The following is a 19,389-nucleotide window of genomic DNA, read 5'->3' as shown; positions in this document are numbered from 1 at the left end:
AGTTGTCTCATGGATTTGAGTTTTATAGATTTATCTCTCTAAAAGTGTCACATAAGATATGTTGAAGTAGTCAATTAGATTGTCTTTTCACTTAATAAACTAAAAAGCAATTATCATTGAGAATCCAAAAAATAGATGGCATTTATCAGTTTATTTTGGCTGGAAGTTATGTATATCTACACTTTATTCCATTTGTAATTAATCTGGGAGAAGCCTTTTCCAATTGATTTGACTGGTATTTTAGCAGCCTGTCAACTATGCAATAAAACACATAGATGTCCTCAAATAATTTTTAATTTGTAGCCCAATGAGAAATATAAAAGACAGCATTTATACACTGAAAAAAAAAATTAAATAAAAAGAAAGCAAGTAACATTGAATTAAACATGAACTTTTAAAGTACAAAGACTGAAATAGTATTTTCTTGTAAAACGTAGTAATTTACAATTTACAGTGTAGACAGACAATCACATAATAGACCACCATAATACAAAAAAGGTGAGTGAGTTGGTTATTTTCTCAGCTATCCAGCTTAACCTGAAGCGAGGAATGTTTTATCCATGGAAACGTTCAGTGATGTGTCAAATCCCACAAGTGAGTGCGAGACGAGGCTATATTTGATAAAAAAAAAAAAAAAAACTCAAATCTGCATTTCAGTGTTAACTGGGGAATGCCATGTATGTGAGAGACGACAAACTATTCCTCTAACAAAACTGCAGTGCATGAAAATGCCCTTTTCATTCTTTTTAATTGAACAATTTCTAATCTGGATTGCATCTTCTCCAGTTTTGTTACTATCATGCAGTCACTGGAGTTTTTGTCATGATCCATAATCACACATGCTGGGTGTGTAAAGCATGTGTGTTTTCAGCTGAGAAGGTCACTGATAGATCTATTGATTGAGTAACAGCAGATAGGACCATGTCTGACTCGACTCTTGCGTAATCCACCTCCCAGAATCCCCTCAGGCAGGCATGAAAGACCAGACTGTTGCCTTCTGACACATTCGGCATGTCACTAAGATGATTTCCACATTATTATTTTCTGTAGCAGAAATTAGTATTTTACGTCTTATTTGTGCATCTGAATTGTCATACTCTTCTACTTTGTAAATTCATATATAAAGTGTGATATTTCAGTCCCCTATGTGTTCTAGACTTGTTCCCTAGCAACCATTTCTTCACCTTCACAAGACCAGGTTTAAAAGATGTTGGGCTTCAAGCTCTTGTTTCACTTCTCTACTGTAAGGTTTATGATATTTGTAGAGACTAATAAGCAGCGAATATGGCTGTTTCAGCACAAAGAGTCACACTCATTCACTTTCACACCTATGTTATGGAAATGAATTTGGCATAATGAAGAAGCCAAGTGCAGAGTTTATGTACGCATAAATTAAATAATTCTAACCATTCCTTTATAATTAAATATCAGTAGTTTGATTTATGATTATAATGCATCCTTTACATTGGTGGGTGGTAATTGATTACATAATCAGATTCCAAAAAATGACTATTTGTAATTTTAAAATGCTTATAATCAGATTACAGTTACTTATGAATTACATGATTGCATATTCATAAAATGGCAGTAAAATATTATTGACGCTCCCTAATTCTAATCTCCCTTTTTTCTCTTTTAATGTTTCCTTTCCTACTCGGTCATACCATTTAGCTTTAACTATATTCACAATATAGAAATGTCATGTAAATAATTGTATGATCCATGCTTCTGAATATAGGGAAAAAGCAATGGTAGGTTTAAAACAAGCTAAGTAACCTAAAAAGTAGTCTGAATACACCGAGTAACCTAGATTACGTTGCAGTCTTCAATTTTCTTCATGCAATCTGTCATCAGTAACAGATTATATTTTGTGAGTAATCTCTAAAATAAATTTTTTTATATACAAAGGGTAGGGTATCATTTGAAAGTATAATTGTCAGTAAATATTTAAAAATTAATCCTGCTGTATTTTTTATTTGTTCGGTCAATATTTATGTAAATACCCGCACTCCAGAAAAATTCCCCCGCTGGAGAAAGAACATATAAGCATACAACCAGCCTACCAGTTGGCTCTGGCACATACTGTATGGATTATTTCTGGATGATATATGTCTTCAAAGCCGCATGCAAACCATTTTAGGAAGTGGGACGTATAAACAAAGCCAGTCTGCATTAGCTCAGAGAGGTGTGAGCTGCAGTTGTATTGATTGTACACTTGAAGTAGCCAATCAGTGCAGACTTTCTTGTTTAAAAATACTCTTGAAAGTTTTGAAACTGGTTAGACTTTTATTTTCATTCTCACTATTGTATGTTTTTTTCTCCATCTTTTGTGCCTTGTAGTCCTTATATTTCCCTGATAGTACAGCTGTCCCATGACGTTCAGGACTTTTGAGAACAACCACGGTTTCATGCACAGTAAGTGGAAACATCTATTCACAATTTGAGAAGACGTGGCTGGTATCAGACATGACGCTGTACAGTGGGAAGACTAACATGCTCATTTTCACTTGCACTGCCAAACCACCACCATAAATCAGAGGGGGGAAAAAATCACAAAGCAACGCTATCTGCACAAACACATGCCTAAATATGGCTTTGGCAAAGTAATTTAGATGATTGTGTAGAATGGAAATTGTAGATTTAAGTTGGATTGCTTTTTTTTCCATGACTACTTTTAATGATATGGTTATAATGACATTTTTAACAACGATAACTCATTGTGTGTGTGTGTTACTGATATTGTATCCATTTAAAAGTTTACTACGACACAGTTTTTTTTATGATATTTCTGTTTACCAGTGTAACATTTAATTGATCAAAAGATACATAAGAACAGTAAATTGCTGTTTGATATGTCTGTTTTTATGCATTTTTATGCATCATACCTGTGATGTGAAAACCCCAGTTTGAGCAGAAATTCTCCAGTCTACAAAGAAAACACTGTTACAAAATCCTTTAATCATTCTGATCACACACAGAATATATTATTTTGATTTTTATTATAGTATAGAATTTTTATTACATATATATAAAATTAAATATATTTTATTTCATGTTTTAAATGACATAATTCAATATTATGGTAACTATGTTGCTTTTTATATTTTAATATTATTATTATATATTTTTAATTTAAGCAGTTTAAAAACGTTGATAAATAATTAGTAAAAACAAATGTGATCCTGGACCACAAAACCAGTCTTAAGTAGCACAAGTATATTTGTAGCAATAGCCAAAAAATAGATCGTATAATTGATCAATTTTTCTTTTATGCCCAAAATCATTAGGATATTACGTAAAGATCATGTCCTATGAAGATATTTTGTAAATTATACCATAAAACTTAATTTTTGATTAGTAATATTCATTGCCTTCATTTGTAAAGGCAATTTTCTCAATATTTAGATTTTTTTGCACCCTCACAATTCCAGATATTCAAATAGTTGTTTCTCAGCCAAATATGGTTTGTTAGGATAGGACAATATTTGGCTGAGATACAACTATTTGAAAATCTGGAAATCTGAGGGTGCAAAAAAAATCAAAACATTGAGAAAATCGCCTTTAAAGTTGTCCGAATGAAGTCCTTAGTAATACATATTACTAATCCGAAATGAAGTTGATATATTTACGGTAAGAAATTTACAAAATATCTTCATGGAACATGATCTTTATTTAATATTCTAATGATTTTTGGCATAAAAGAAAAATAATTTCATCATTTTGACCCATACAATGTATTTTTGGCTATTGCTACAAATATACCCCCGTGACTTAAGACTGGTTTAGTGGTCCAGGGTCACATATTGTCCTAACAAACCATACATCCATGGAAAGCTTAATTATTCAGCTTTCAGGTGATGCATAAATCTCAATTTCGAAAAATTGAGCCTTATGAATGGTTTTGTGGTGCAGGGTCACAAATTATGAATGGATAAATTTAAAAGGCATGTTTACCCCAAAATGAAAATAGCCTACTATGGAAGTCAATGCATAGTCAATGGAAGTCAATGTATAGTTAGTGTATAGTGGACCAGTTTGGTCTCTATCGCTCTTCAAAACATATTTTGTGTTGTAGTAGGCTATAGAAGAAAGAAACTTATGGCCTGCAGGTTTGGAAACAAATCATTTTGGGGTAAACTATGCCCTTAAGTAGCCTAAATTAAACAAAAACAACTTTTGAACCATAATTCTTTTTACATCGGAAGTATACAAAACGTGTTCTTTGAATGATAAGAGTCCAGTAGTACTGTTTGTGTCTGTATGATAAGCGTCCAGAAGTGCTGTTTATGTGTCGCGTCACCTGCACTGAGCGTGCGCGGGACGGCGCTGCGCGTTTGACAGCAGCAGGAGAAAGAGAAGAGAAGCTGCGGCGCGCGCCGACAAACAACACACTAAACGTACACCAGTCCTATGATACCCGACAGGTCGAGGATTCATCACTGGAATCGGTGAGTTTTACGTTTCATTATGTTGAACGCAGCGTTATTCTCTCCGTGTTTATGGCGAGACGCTTTTGCTGAGGAGAATGCGCAGTAGGTGCAGTTTTTGAGTGGATGAGGAGCATCCAGTCGTGCTTCTGCCATGGCAACCAATGATGATGCGGATTTTCACGGCGATGTGGCAGGGATCACAAAGGATGCGTTTCTTTGAAATATCATACAACATGTCCGTTTAAAATTCAGCTTTCATTGTGCGTCGTGTCGATAAACGGTCCGTCATGAAAGTCTATGTTTAATTGAAATCTTGCTCGGTCACCAGCAGGTGTTCCCGTCATTCTCAGGCATCATCCTCAATATTTGCTCATTACGGCGCATTTCCGAAATGTAAATATTTGATTTGGGTATTTATTCATTTTCATTTGAGAACTAGATGGACCTGCTGTCATGGCATGATGACAAAAAAACAGCCGTTTACAGTAATAGGATAGGGCCCACAAAAGACAACGGGAACAAGGCTCTTTCATTACTGCATCTTTCTTTATGGTCTTTGTTTCTTTTCTATAAAGTAATGGCACTTTAGGGTGCAAATGGGGCCTAAACTCTTGAAAAGGTAGCCTACATATTTGTTATTTTACACTTTTGTTTTTATTTTAACAAATTGTGAAAGGAAAATTGTCAGCCTCAATGTTGTCAACTGAATATTATTTAAACTTTTATATTTTCTCTTCTTTTTCTTTGGTGTTCATGACTTTTGCAGCCCTGTTACCAAAATTAGAGACCTGTCCAAGTGCAGTTTATACCCTGTTTTTTTGCAGTTTTACATTAAATGAACATCTAAAATAGGTTATAATGTTTAAATATACATAAATAAACAAACTATGGAAGTAACATGGTGGCAAATTTATGAAAAAATGTTGAATAGTAGGACCCATTTGATGGATGATCAACTTGTCAGCATATTTATGGCATATTTCTCATAAATTGTATATATATTTCTCTCTCTCTCTCTCTCTCTCTCACACACACACACACACACACACACACACATGTTGGGTTTCCATGTTTTATGGGGACATCCCATAGGCGTAATGGTTTTTATACTGTACAATCTGTATGTGCTATTGCCCTACACCAACCCTACACCTAAACTTAGCCCTCACAGGAAACATGCTGCATTTTTAGATTTTCAAAAAACTGTATGCTGTATTATTTATAAGCTTGTTTCCTCATGGGGACCAAAAAATGTCCCCACAAGATTAAGATTTACTGGTATTACTATCCTTGTGGGGACATTTGGTCCCCAGGACGTGATGAATACCAGGTGCACACACACACACACACACACACACATATATATCTTATAATATCGAGGGTAACAGCTGAATCAAATTGTTGAGCTTGACACATGTAGTCAATTACAATTTTGACAAAATATTTACTTCATGCTGTAAAAAGATTGAAAATAATAGAGGCATTTATTAATTTATTATGTGTAAAATATCAGGCATGATGAAAGACTGAAATATTATAAACCCACAAACAGAATGCAAAAGGCTACAATTGTTATGTTCTGTCAAGTGATGAAACCACTGGCCAGCTGCATTGGTCAGTGTTTTAATGGACTTCAGGTGTAATTTACTGTACAATGCATGCAGCATTATGCCAAAAATGCCAGGATGTGGTCTATTTATGCAGCTATAGGCTGTTGTCAAATGTGATTTAATTAGAATCAGTGATGCTATTTAGAGAGTTATTTTAAAATAACTCTTCAGGACGTTGTCTATAATTGACAAATTTTATTGCAGTTATTTTTTGTGGACTCTTTGCTTTTGCTGTTACTGAAGGTCGACACTAGTGCTATTTCATTTTCTGGTTAACACAGTGCAGTTTAGGAGAATTTATTGTATGGATTGTTTGTGCTTTGCACTAATTTATTGTAATTTTAATGGATTTTAAATACTGTGATGGCTTCTTAGGTGACCTGCAGGCGGTCTAACATCGACACAACTGAATGATGATTAATGAATGGGAAAATATGGGACCTTTGCTTTCATGTCCCATGCAGGCAATGGGATATTATTATGCATGTGTGCATAACAGCTGTTACTTTGCGTGCTGCAAAGCCACAAGTCCCTTAGTGAGATGAGAATATAGTTTCCCATTTAGCTTTTCATAGCAATTTTTAATTAGCATTTGCTCAGGGCAGTAATGATGACAGAAATTAGTCTGTGGGAGAGGGAATGCTGGTGTAATGCAGTTGAGAGTCAGGAACAGAAAACCGTTTGTGGAGCACTGAACAGGTTCTTTATATATGGGTGTAAATATTTTTTTCATTATATTTTATAATTGTATTATTTATTTTTAAATCATTTGACTTTTTATTTATTTATTTTACATTTAATTTGATTAGAGTTCTTTACTAGCTCTGAAATCGTTTTGGTTCAATTCATTGTTTCATTCATGCAAAAATATACTTTTAATATAATACCTTTGTCACTGCTCCATCAAATGCATCTGCTTTGGAAGTAGATGGGAAATCTGAATTTGGTGGATTTTTACAGATTTTGTTAAATTTTATTCTCTTTATTTATTAAGTTCCTTAATTTATGCCTTTTTCTTTGTTTAGTTGCTGCATTTTGAACCTGTTTATATCAAAATTATGCTCCATGAAATTGTATTCTGAACAGAGTCCAGGTGGAACCACATCAAATGCTTTTTTGGGGGTTCTTGGATGGGAATTTATAGCAACGCTGATGAAGCACAACAGGCACCAGGTACGTGCCACTAAGCCAGCTGTGCTTCATCATGAACCTTTGCTTTCTGGCCATGCACTTTTCACCATCTGGTATGGAATGACTGGACAATAATGCACAGAGAGGATCACAAGTAAAGAAATAAATAGCTTTTGCTGTGGATTTGGAGTGTTTGTTTGTGACTCAGTAAATTCAGATGCTGGATATTTACATAGACACACAGCACCAGCTGCCATCGGCATGGCAGGCTAGACATTTGCATGTCAGTAATTGCTCTGCAAATATGCCACATGTGCCTTGTGTCCTGATTTTAATGCGTCATAATTTCTAAGCTTGATATAAGGGGCATGAACTCAGTGTAACAATAGTTTTTGTGACCGGAATTGCCAGGGTAAATGCAACAGGTGTTCTGTTTCCTTTCATATCAATCCTACATGATGATATAGCATATGATTGGGATTACAGATTGTATGAAATGTCTGTTGCTCTGCTTTAACATGCTTGTTATTCATCAAAAAGAATAAGCTGACTCTGAGCTATTTTCTCTTGTCGTGGTTGATAAACGATTTGTGGAGATTAAGGGAGATTTGAGGGAAAATATTTGTAGGATTGACTTTGAAACAATTTTCAGTCAAAGATTGCTTGTAGATTTGACAGATAATTACAAAGAAATGACAATAAACACTGATTTAAATGTGCATTTAGAAAAAAAAAATACATTAAACAATTCTCAGTCCGGTTGAAGCATATTAAACTTAACACAACAATGTAATCCCGATAGAATAGGAACAAAGCCATGAATCCGAGTCATCTCTTGTTTAATATGTATTTCACAGGGCACATTATACAATGTACATTTACTCCATCACATTAATGCAAAGGAGAGCAAATAGACAATACAATATTACTTCAATAATAATAATAATAATAGCGAAAAAAAATCACGTGGAGAGTCATAATGCACAGCCAGCACCAAACGGACAGAATGGCAAAGCAAGTGTTAACTGAATTATAACTGCAACCATTTAGAATTAAACAAACTTGTATGTGTGATGACCCGAGCTGACCAAACAGTTAACTGTGAAATGTTTGAGCTTTGTAGAGTACAGTACCAGCAGTTCAGGCATTTTCATAGGATCTAATTTGTAAAAAAAAGACTTTGATTCTCAAATTCATTCTTGTTCAGAATGAATCTGCTGTTGTCACCGGAAAAACTTTTACCCTGCAAGCGCCAATCCGGAAGCCAGAAAGGCAGCAGTGTGAAAAAGGCTAATTAAATCCAAATCCTACCTTTTCTTGTAACCCGATAAAATCAATCCATAGCGCTGAACGTCGTCGGAGATGTTTAATCCACACGCATTTCTGAGCAGGCCTGCTTGCTGGCGTTCACATGAATCCACAAGTCGTTCTTTTAGGTTAGGCTATTTAATTCAAGTCAAAATAAGCTATGTCTAGAATTATTTTACGTTACTGAGCATAGCAAATAAATTGGTTGCAAAACGATATCCACTCACATGTTTAACTTTTAGTTTGCTTGCTACGGTAAAAAAATAAATAATAATAATACAGTCACCTTACTATACGCAATAGCCAATATGAGATAGCCCATGATCAGTAAATTTTATACAGGTGTTACTATAACGATTTTGTAAATGGTGATCAGCAATCAAATATTGATAATGTGGAAGTTACTGCCTTTTGCCTTGGTGTGAATTCTCACTTTTTGCAGATAATGCAAAGGCAGAGTACATTGAACTTCAAAATGAGGTTAAAAATCAAGTTTGAGCTCACAATTTTTTTAATGTAAATAATTTTCATTACTAAAACATCTAATTGCCACATTTCCAGTATCCTACCTATAATTAATTTGGCTGGACAAGTAAAAAACTTTAAAGTCATTTTTCTCAGTTTCACACTCTAGCGAATTAAGGTCTTTTGCCTTGGTAGGGCAGTATATATATATATATATATATATATACAGTGCCCTCCAAAAGTATTGGAACAGTAAAGACAAAATTGCTCTGTTGGCTGTGGAGTCAAGACATTTACAAATATGATTAAAAGATGAATATGAGACAAAACTACAGAATGTCACAGTTTATTATTGGGTGATTCAACACATAGATGTTTTACCAGCTAAGAAGTTCAGCACTTTTAGAGTTCATCCCTCTATCTGATGTGAGCATAAGTATTGGAACAGTTTCCTCACAGGTCTTTCTAAGTGAACAGCTGTGTCCTGTTGCATTAATTCTTCAGATATTAAAAGCAGGGAATGTGTCGTATCAGTTATATCCATTACTTCTGTATTCTGAATCTTGCATTCGATGATGACACACAAACCAGGATGAAGATGAGGGAGCTGACTTTGAGAGAAAAGCAAGCAATTTGGATGCTAAAAGAAAAGAGGAAGTAAGTTAGAGCTCTAGCAAAAACAAAGGGCATGGAGAAATCAAGAGTTTGGAAACCACCAGCGACACCAACAACCAACAACGACCTGATCGGCTGAGAAAACAACAGTAGTTGATGACAGGCAAATCATAAAAGCTGTGAAAATGAACCCTAAAAGACGTGTCTGTAAAATCACCAGCAACTTCCAGAAAGCTGGGGTGATGCTCTTACAATCTACTGTCCTCAGGAGACTTTGACACAGAATCACAGATGCTGCACAGCAAGATGAAAACCTCTGACCAGCACCAAAAATAGAAAGGCAAGATTAGAGTTTGCAAAAAAGCACAAAGGTGAGCCAGAAGAGTTTTGGAACTGTGTTTATGGACCGATGAGACAAAGATGATCTAAGTGATGGCAGAGCAAAAATGTGGAGAAAAAAGGGAACTGCAATGATCCCAAGCATACAGCCTCATCTGTAAAGCATGGTGGAGGTGGTGTCATGGCATGGGCATGCATGGCTGCCTCTGAAACAGGCCCTCTCAACTTTACTGATGACTTAATGTATGATGACAGTAGCAGAATGAATTTGGAAGGGTACAAAACCATCTTGCCTACCAATATTCAAGAAAATGCCACCAGATTAATTGGGAAGTGTTTCATATTGCATCAGGACAATGACCCAAAACACCCTGCCAGTTCACTCAAGGAATTTACAAGGGCAAAGAAATGGAAAGTCTTAGATTGCCCAAGTCAATCTCCAGATTTAAATCTGATTGAACATGAATTTCACCAGCTGGAGAGGAGAGTAAAGGCAGAAACTCCCCAAAACAAGCAACAATTGGAATTGGCTGCATTAAAGGCTCATGGCTGCATACTTATGCTCACATCAATGAGTGATGAACTCTAAAAGTGCTGTTCTTTTTATTTGGTAAAACATATATGTGTTGAAACAGCTAATAATAAAATGTGACATTCTGTAGTTTTGTCTCATATTCATCTTTTAATCATATTTGCAAATGTCTTGACTCCACAGCCAACAGAGCAATTTTGTGTTTACTGTTCCAATACTTATGGAATGCACTGTATATATATATATATATATATATATATATATATATATATATATATATATTATTTATTTTTTTACAAGACTGAAATAGTATTTTTGTTGTAGAACATACTCCAATAATCTTTTTTTTATTTACTACTTAAAAAAGAATATACTTTTACAATATTACTTTTACAATATTACATGAAGGACTGCTTATATACTGACTTGTTTCTCTTAGTAGAAGTGATTTATTTCATTGCTGTATGATAAATGTGTGTGATTGTAGTCGATGCACAAGTTGCATGCTTCTAATTGAATTACATTATAAAGCCTGGTAATTTGGGTGATGAAAACTTCAAGAAATAAGTGGCATGTGTTTACCTCCTGAGTACTGTATGCTGTGCTTATTAAAATATAAGCTTTTTCAGCTCCACCTGTCTGGCTTTATTTATGACGTACAAGCTGAGAAAAATGCAGGACTGCAAAATGCATTGGATAAATGTCTACATTTGGCCTGTATTTCTGTATATGTAGGCAATACTATGTTTTAGTTCTCTAATAAGGTTAAGATAATACAACTTTTGTTCAGTTTCAACTGTTGTCTCATCTCATGAACTTTATTCTAGCTTGTTTGTCCTCTTTCAATCCTCAGTCTTCAGCACTAACCACAAATAAAAGCCCTTGCAGAGGAGGAAATATGCTGCTTTTGAGGAGTTCAAGTGTAGGACTGTTTATGGGAAAGGAATGTTATCTTTTATGTTTAACCATTATGGAAACTGATAAAGAGGACACAGTGAGTTCAGCCCAAATGCATTATGGGTTAAAAAGGCATATTTGCTTAGAAATTATGCTTTAAATGTATGAATTGCTAGAAAATTGCGACCAGATAAATTGGACAACAAGTTGAGTAACAATTACCCCACTTATATCACGAGAACTAATGTGCTCTCTACCCCACAATGCACTGCTCTTTCAGTCGAGTGATTGGATGAGACACGATTCTCTGTGCCTGTCTATGGATGGAAACCCTGTCATCTGCTAATTTAGTGATTGAAAGCAGAAGCTGGCCATTTTTTCTGGATGAGGTTAGTGCCCTGTCCTCTTTTGCACCAAGAGAGTGTCTCCTTACACAACATGGTTATTGGAAAAAACTATTGAATTGTGGGTCATTTTAGTCCTGTGATGGTTTTCAGGCCCATTTATGATGAAGTGTATTTTATATGCTGGGGTTTCAGTCAATTGTGCACTCACTCTCACTCATTCTAAAGAAGAAAATGATCTTTTATGATCACCTCTTTTTATTTTCCCATGGGTCTCAGTGGTCTGTACCACGTATAATCATTAGGAGTGGGAATCTACATAGACCTAGTGATAATTTTATTTCATAAAAAAAACTTTTGAAGTATGTTTTTCCATTCTCCAGTTGTCATATTATCATCTTCAGTAGGCTATATGTTTATAGATTCATGTTTCATATATTAACTGTTTTAACTGTTTAATAAAAATAATTTCATAATATTATTTTTATAAAAAAATTATTTCAGCATATTATAAAATATCATGTGACACTAAAACTGAATTAATGGCTGCTGAAAATTCAGTTTTGCTATCACAGGAATACATTTGAATATATATTAAAATACAAAACCATTATTTGAAATTGTATCATTTTGAAATCATATTTCACAATATTACTCTTTTTACTGTATTTTTATTCAAATAAATGCAGCATCGGTGAGCAAGGTGATTTCTTTAAAAAATATTAGGCAAACAAATCTTAAGTATTCCAAACTTTTTACCGGTAGTATATATATATATATATATATATATATATTGTAACTAATAATAGAAATGTAACTATAAAGTGTAAATATTTTGAAGTTGTGGTTGTCATGTTATCAACTTCAGTAGGAAGTAACAAACTTTTTAAGACACTGCTTCTTTGTGTTTTGCATCAACATATCAGTGTCATCTCAAGAACGTGCATTTACTTGCAAAATATCTAACGTCCGACCAACCTAACCACGGAGAAATGTGAAATATTTAAATTGGCGTAGAATCATTGTGCTTTAACCCTGCTGATTTATGGGTATTTGAGAGCTGTGGTCTGTGGCCTGCTTGCTGCTTTAGAGAGATGTGTGTTGACTTTATGACTCGGTGTAAATAACTCGGAGGTCATGGCGCCCACAAGCCCTGTGAAATTTCACTCCTGCGGGACAGGTTTCTGTTCTTGTCCTCCCGGCCTCTTTCGTGAACCCTGTATCCTCCCTTGTTCCAAACACACTCCAAACACTCCTGTGTGCTTTGATGAGGTTTTATTGTTGATCTAATATGAGTCACAAGCATGTCTTTGACTTTAAAAGTTCTCCAAAAAGCCTTGGCAGCTGGTTTCTGTCTGTAGCATGTCTGTGAATCACAATGGAGGCCCAAAGTAATCCAACTTCCTGTTTTAAAGACCTCAAACTCCCTTGTACGCCTGAGACTCACTCCAGACAGACTTCTGTAGACTTTAATGATGTTTAGAGCTTCATATCAGAGTCCCTTGTCAACTGTGAAAAGTCATTCACATGAGTTATATCAGATAAAAGAGTAGATCATTTCCTGTCAGTTATGTAAGTGCACTGATATTAGCAGTTCTGGAAATGGTTAGATTAAATTTGGCTTTTTCAGTGATGCAAAACCAGGTTGGAAATCTGAACGATTGTAAGAATGATTTGTATCTTATAAAAGCAAGCCTTTAAAAACATTTTCTTTTGTATCTACAGTTTTGCCCCACTTTCTTTGAAGAAAACCAAACCACCAACAATCACTAAGAAAATACAAGTAGTTTAAATTACTGGCATCATGTGTCAGATATTGTCAGATACAGTCTTGTTTTTTTGAGGATTTAGTATCAGATATTAATAGATTCTGAATTATTTCTGCTCATGTGAGCCAGTCTGCAGATTTGTCTGTAATAATGCAGATCTTTATGGCAAGAAAATATATTTTTCTTAAATCACTCTCACTGATTTTCATCTGTCTGTCCTCATTCACATTCACAACCTCTGAAACTGACACCTTAAACGGATCTTTTTTCCTCTCTGTGTCTCTCTCTTCCTCTTTAACTCTTAAAATTAGATCAGTTTAGGGAAAGCCCAACAAGAAATATACTACTAGAGTCATGTGCCTCTTTATCTTTACTTTTAAAGATGAAACATAATGTACAGACTAGAATAATAATAATAATAATAATAAACTTTATTTTATAGTGACTTTATTGCTGCCATTACTGCGTCCTTCACCTCTTTCAAGGTGGGCCTGGAGATGTTGAACTGAGCCACTGGTTCTGGAGGTTCGATGAGCTTCTCAAGTAGTTCAAGTAGTTTGTCTGTTCATATATAGAGCCAGTTCTATGGTTTTCCAGGGGGCTGATTCATCGTTGGGGGTGTATTTTCCACTGAGCTCAGATTATGAAATTATGTTAAATGGAGAGAGAGAGTGATTAAAAAAGAGGTAGAATGAGACCTCTGGCCATGTAGATGACTCTGGATGATAATATGGCAGTTCAATGCCTGTGGCATAAACACTGAATAATTTAATACAGTTTAGTCTACTAATTTAGTCTGGCAGCTACATATTGTTTTTAATTCATTAGTCAGGTATAATATGTGCTAGAGCAGGCAGCTAGCTTACATCCTAAATCCCTGAAGTTGCTAAATTGAGTCTTTGACTTGGTTTGGTCTCAGTTTGAATAGTACTTCACTTCCTACTTCACATGCCAAGCCTGTAATCTGTTATGCATACGACCTTCAAGGGCTCTAGAGCATCAGAGCAAAAGACAACACTCGACTGTTTGTTTATTTAGCTTTCATGCTTTCTTTTCTTTCTTTTTTTTTTTATAACACAAGTTTCTGTCTTTCGTTGGAATATGGTGAAGCAGTCGTTTGATGCAATATCTGTCCCTAAAGAGGGTAAGTGTTAAACTATTTCTGTCGTTACTATTTGCATTTACTTTTAGATTTTATAACATCTAATTATCAGTTCATTTTATATTCTGTTTCGGCCTCTGAGTAAAAAAATGAATATTTCATTTTATTTATGATTGTAAGAAAATAAGAAATACTTTTTTGTGAGATATGAAGTCACAGTTGTTAGAGATTATCAGACTTGAAGTAGAAAATGAACATTTTGATAATTATATAGAGCATTGAGAAATTGTGATATATAATGTTGCAGTTGTGGTAAGTAAAGTTGCAATTACTTTTTAAATGACAGAAACATGTTTTTAATGCTGGGCAACGATTAATCACGATTAATTGCATCCAAAATAAAAGTTTTTGTTTATATAATATATGTGTGTGTACTTTATATTTATTATGCATATATATATATATATATATATATATATATATATATATATATATATATATATATATATAAAGACTCACACATACAATATATATTTTGAAAATATTTACATGTATTTATATATTTATATTCACATCATTTATATTATATATAAATATATCTAATATATAAACATAACATATTTTTCTTAAATATGTACATGCATGTGTGTGTATTTATATATGCATAATAAATATACACAGTACACAAACATATACTGTTTTATGTACACAAAAACTATTATTTTGGATGTGATTAATCGTTGCCAGCACTAATATTTCCTTGAGTATAAAGAGGTGAAAAGTTAGTTATCTATCATCATTTTATTTTTCATAATGCCTTTTTTTATTATAAAGGTTTTTTACACCAAATTGATGTTTTCAGGATGCATGTCAAGTTAAAAGTTACACCTTTTTTTAACCTTATAGATCATTGAGATAATTCATTATTCATAACAGTTAGAGGGACAATTGCATCTGTTTATCTGGTTCATGCATATGTGTCCATGACACTGACGTGAAGGCATGTCAGGGCTGCTCCAAAATGCACTGCACTGCTCTTGATTTATGATACAGTCCACATGACAAAAGTGCATTTGAATGCAGGTCACTCATGGTTTAGTAATACCACTTTGTATAATGGAAATCAAGACTCAGCTTCATTTTGCATGTGCGCTCTGAGTGTCTGTTGCTGCCAGAGGCGTCAGAGACACAGACAGGCGCTCTGGATGTGTTCATGGAAATGACATTGCTGCCTGCTCAAGCCTGACTGCTTACAAATAAGGCCAGATAGGGCTGTAATATGCTGCTCTGTTGTGGACAATCACTTTTGTCATTTTGTCAGGTAGAGGCCAAATACAGTTGACTCTTTCAGACTGTAAGTAAACCTCCTGGATATGGAGGTGTTTATTTTAATAGTGCCTATGCTGTGACCTTCTAAGGTGATAGAATATGTTTGTCTGCTCAGCACACGCTGTTTTAACAAATTTTTCTCTGGAATATTGTCATTTTATTCAATTATCTGGCAGGTAACAGTATGATCCTGCAATAATGGGGTTCTGCTGTTTGGATAATAATATTATCCAGGACCTCCACACTCTCACAGTCACTGTATGGAATTAAGGTATTCCTGTTATTTACTGTCAGTTGGTAAGTCGTCATAGAAAATCTCTTCTTGGGACTGTCACTGCGGGACACTGAGGTGAAACATTACAAATGCAGTAATATTTTCAGAATTAGGGTGCTTACATGCTAGAGTTAGTTCTGACGGAGCATTTCATGATGGATAGGAACGTGCTAGATCCGTTTTGTGATTGCATCAATTTGAAATCAGGTGGGAATATGGTGAATTGGATTTTTGAAAGCACAACTGTGTGCATGTTTTCATAAGGAAAATGTAGGCAAATTTGAATTGTAGGCATCTTTGGGATGTTTCTTGTTGAATATTAAAATGACATTGTTTTTGCAACATTTAGATGTATGTAAATACTCTTTTTTTTGCCTTCTGCTCTTTAAAGGGATAGCTCACCCAAAAATGAAAATTTGATGTTTATCTGCTTACCCCCAGGGCATCCAAGATGTAGGTGACTTTGTTCCTTCAGTAGAACACAAACGAAGATTTTTAACTCCGTTGCAGTCTGTCAGTCATATAATTGCAGTCAATGGGACTCATGGCTTTGAGAGAAAAAAAAAACATAGGCCTACACAGACAAAACCAAATTAAACCCTGCAGCTCGTGACGATACTTTGAGGTACACTGTTCTACAATCTCAATTAGGAGTGTCAATGGTCCATTTGAGAGATAGGTGGCAGATAAACATAAAATTTTTATTTTTGGGTGAACTATCCCTTTGATAGAGTTCTTCAAGGTTTGTGTTCAGGAGTTCAGTTTTGAAACGTTTGGCTATCTAGATGATCATTGCCGTTTCATTAGTTGGTACACAAACTTATGGTCCTTGTTTTAAAAAGTGTGTGCAATTACACCAAACTCTTTTACAATCAGTCAATAAACAGGGTTATCAAGTCTTGTCCATTTTATTTTATTTTATTTTATTTTTGATATAATGTTATTTTATTTTAAATAGAATAAAAATATGTTGTTTTTATTATATTATTTTATTATGTATTCAGAAAGGGACAGCAGTCAAATATACAGCATTGTGAGTTATTTTATTTTATATTATTTCTAAAATGAAATCATTTATTTATATCATTTTACTATTTTATTATGTATATGGAATGGGACAGTGGTCAAATATAAACTGTAGTGCATGATTTATGTATGTAGTTTTTTTATTAACAAAATAAAGTAATTAATTTATATTATTTTATTATATTACGTTATAATTAGTGCTGTCAAACGATTAATTGCGATTAATCTCATCCAAAATAAAAGTTTTTGTTTACATAATATATGTGTGTGTACTGTATATATTTATTATGTATATGTAAATACACACATACATAGTATATATTTAAGACAAATTTTACATTTATATATGAAATATATTTATATTATTATATAATTTATATGAATATAAATATATACATATAAATACATGTAAATATTTTCAAAATATATGCTGTACACAGTAAGCCTACACACACATATATTATTTAAACAAAAACTTTTATTTTGGATGCGATTAATCACGATTAATCGTTTACAGCACTAGTTATAATGTATTCTGAAAGGGCCTGTCCAGCAGGACTTTACTGGTTAATTTAATTTTATTAATAAAAATAAAATAGTTTTGTGTGTTATTTTATTATAATTTTTGTGTTCTGAAAGGGTATATACTTTTAACAAAATAAAACAATTTATTTACATTATTTTATACCCTATTAAGTATTCTGAAAGAGGCATTGAACAGATCTAAACGATCTTTTTTGTTATTTTATGTTATTTATATAAATTTATTGTATTATGTATTCTGAAAGGGACAGCAATTAAATATAAAATTTTCCAGGAAGCCATGCAATAATATCTGCTGCAATAAAAAAAGTCAAAATCAGAATGTCACATTGGATGCTCACTGAATAGATATATGTTCAAATTTCTCTCTCAGCTGACATCTTTTCTTGACTTTGTTACCGTTCAGGCGGCTGTCCTCAGGGCGAGTGTGTCCGGTGTGATTCACGGGACTCAGGGAGTCGCTCTGAGAAGATTTCTCAATCAGCTGAGTTTCTGGCTTAAGGAGAAATCTGTTCCCTCTATAGTGAAGCTAATAATAGGCATCACAGAAGCCTTTCCCGACCCTCTCCTCTCTCATCCATCAGGCGTATAGCTCCCCTCAGAGTGAAATACAGCCCCGTAGTTCCCCAGTTCTCCCCACTCTCTTTTTTTTTATTACCACCAGCTTGTCGTGTTTTCTTTTGAAGAATACGTTTCTCATTAGCTTTCTCTCAGCCAACTCTCCCTCTGTGTCTGCTTCTTTGCTTTGGTTTGTTCTTTCGGTGCCCGCTCATTGTATGTTACACAAGATTAGTTTCTCTCTGGAGTGCCGGCTTAATGTCTGGTGGGTCAGGGTCGCCGGGGTGGCCCCACCATCGCCAGGCCTCGTTGCCTTGTTGCCTGGTTGAGTCTCTGTGGTGATGATGTTGTGTGATCAGGAGTTTGAAAGAGAGACTGAGTTATGTGGCCGTTCTGAGATAAGAGTTGATCTCTGCCATTGTTGTTTACTGTGTGTTTTATAAACCCAAGAGTAATGTTGAAAACAGAACGAATAGGAATCAGCGTGGTAATGAGCGCTTTGTGCGGAAAATATGGCCAATATATGCTGACCTTATCGAAGAGGGCTGAATGCTGTTTTATTGACTGTTTCTGAGAACTGTGGCCTTTATATAAACAGGCGGATCAATAAAATGGAAGGCACATAAGTCATCAGCGGGTAAAATGAGTTGTAAGAGCTTTCATACACGGTGTGCCTGAATAAGCAGTTAAAACACAGGAAATCTGGATTGAAAAAGAAAAATATTTTCAAAATTGATAAAATAGCCATTATGACATTTCTACTATTTCATTGAAATATTATTTTATAAAACATAAATAATATACTAAAGCAAATTTGATTAAGAAAATAAATTATAAAAAATATTAAAATATAATTGTGTGTATAAACTAAATTAAATAGTTAATAATAATAATAATAATAATAAAATAATAATTTTAATATCAATGTAGTAATGCTAGTGCATCAGAAATTTGTGTACCTTTAAAATGTAATTTTACACCACTACTTATTTTGTATCTAGATGATTCCAATAGATTTTTAAGAACCGTGCTATCGTGCGTGGAACCCTACAGCCATTCCATCTCTCTCTTGGCATGTGGCCTTTGCTCAAACCACATCATTAACATAAAAATCAAA

General features: G+C 34.2%; 1 protein-coding gene across 4 annotated transcripts in view; it reads left to right on the top strand.

The window, feature by feature from the left end:
• The first annotated feature begins 4,330 nt into the window (after positions 1–4,330).
• The window catches only part of nrcama (neuronal cell adhesion molecule a), a 55,481-nt gene continuing 40,422 nt past the window's right edge, over positions 4,331–19,389 (top strand). Inside the window, exons 1-2 of one of the 4 annotated variants that reach the window (XM_079404290.1) lie at positions 4,377–4,448; positions 14,522–14,584. The gene's annotated coding sequence lies outside the window, so the exon portion shown is untranslated. Of the gene's footprint in view, positions 4,449–14,357; positions 14,585–19,389 lie in introns of those variants that run through there. The other 3 variants (XM_079404289.1, XM_079404288.1, XM_079404291.1) reach the window with 3 other exon arrangements.

Source organism: Barbus barbus (genome assembly GCF_936440315.1).
Source record: "Barbus barbus genome assembly, chromosome: 42".
NCBI classification, from domain to species: domain Eukaryota; kingdom Metazoa; phylum Chordata; class Actinopteri; order Cypriniformes; family Cyprinidae; genus Barbus; species Barbus barbus.
The sequence above is the reverse complement of the archived record's forward strand: the minus strand, read 5'-3'. Positions and strand labels throughout refer to the sequence as shown.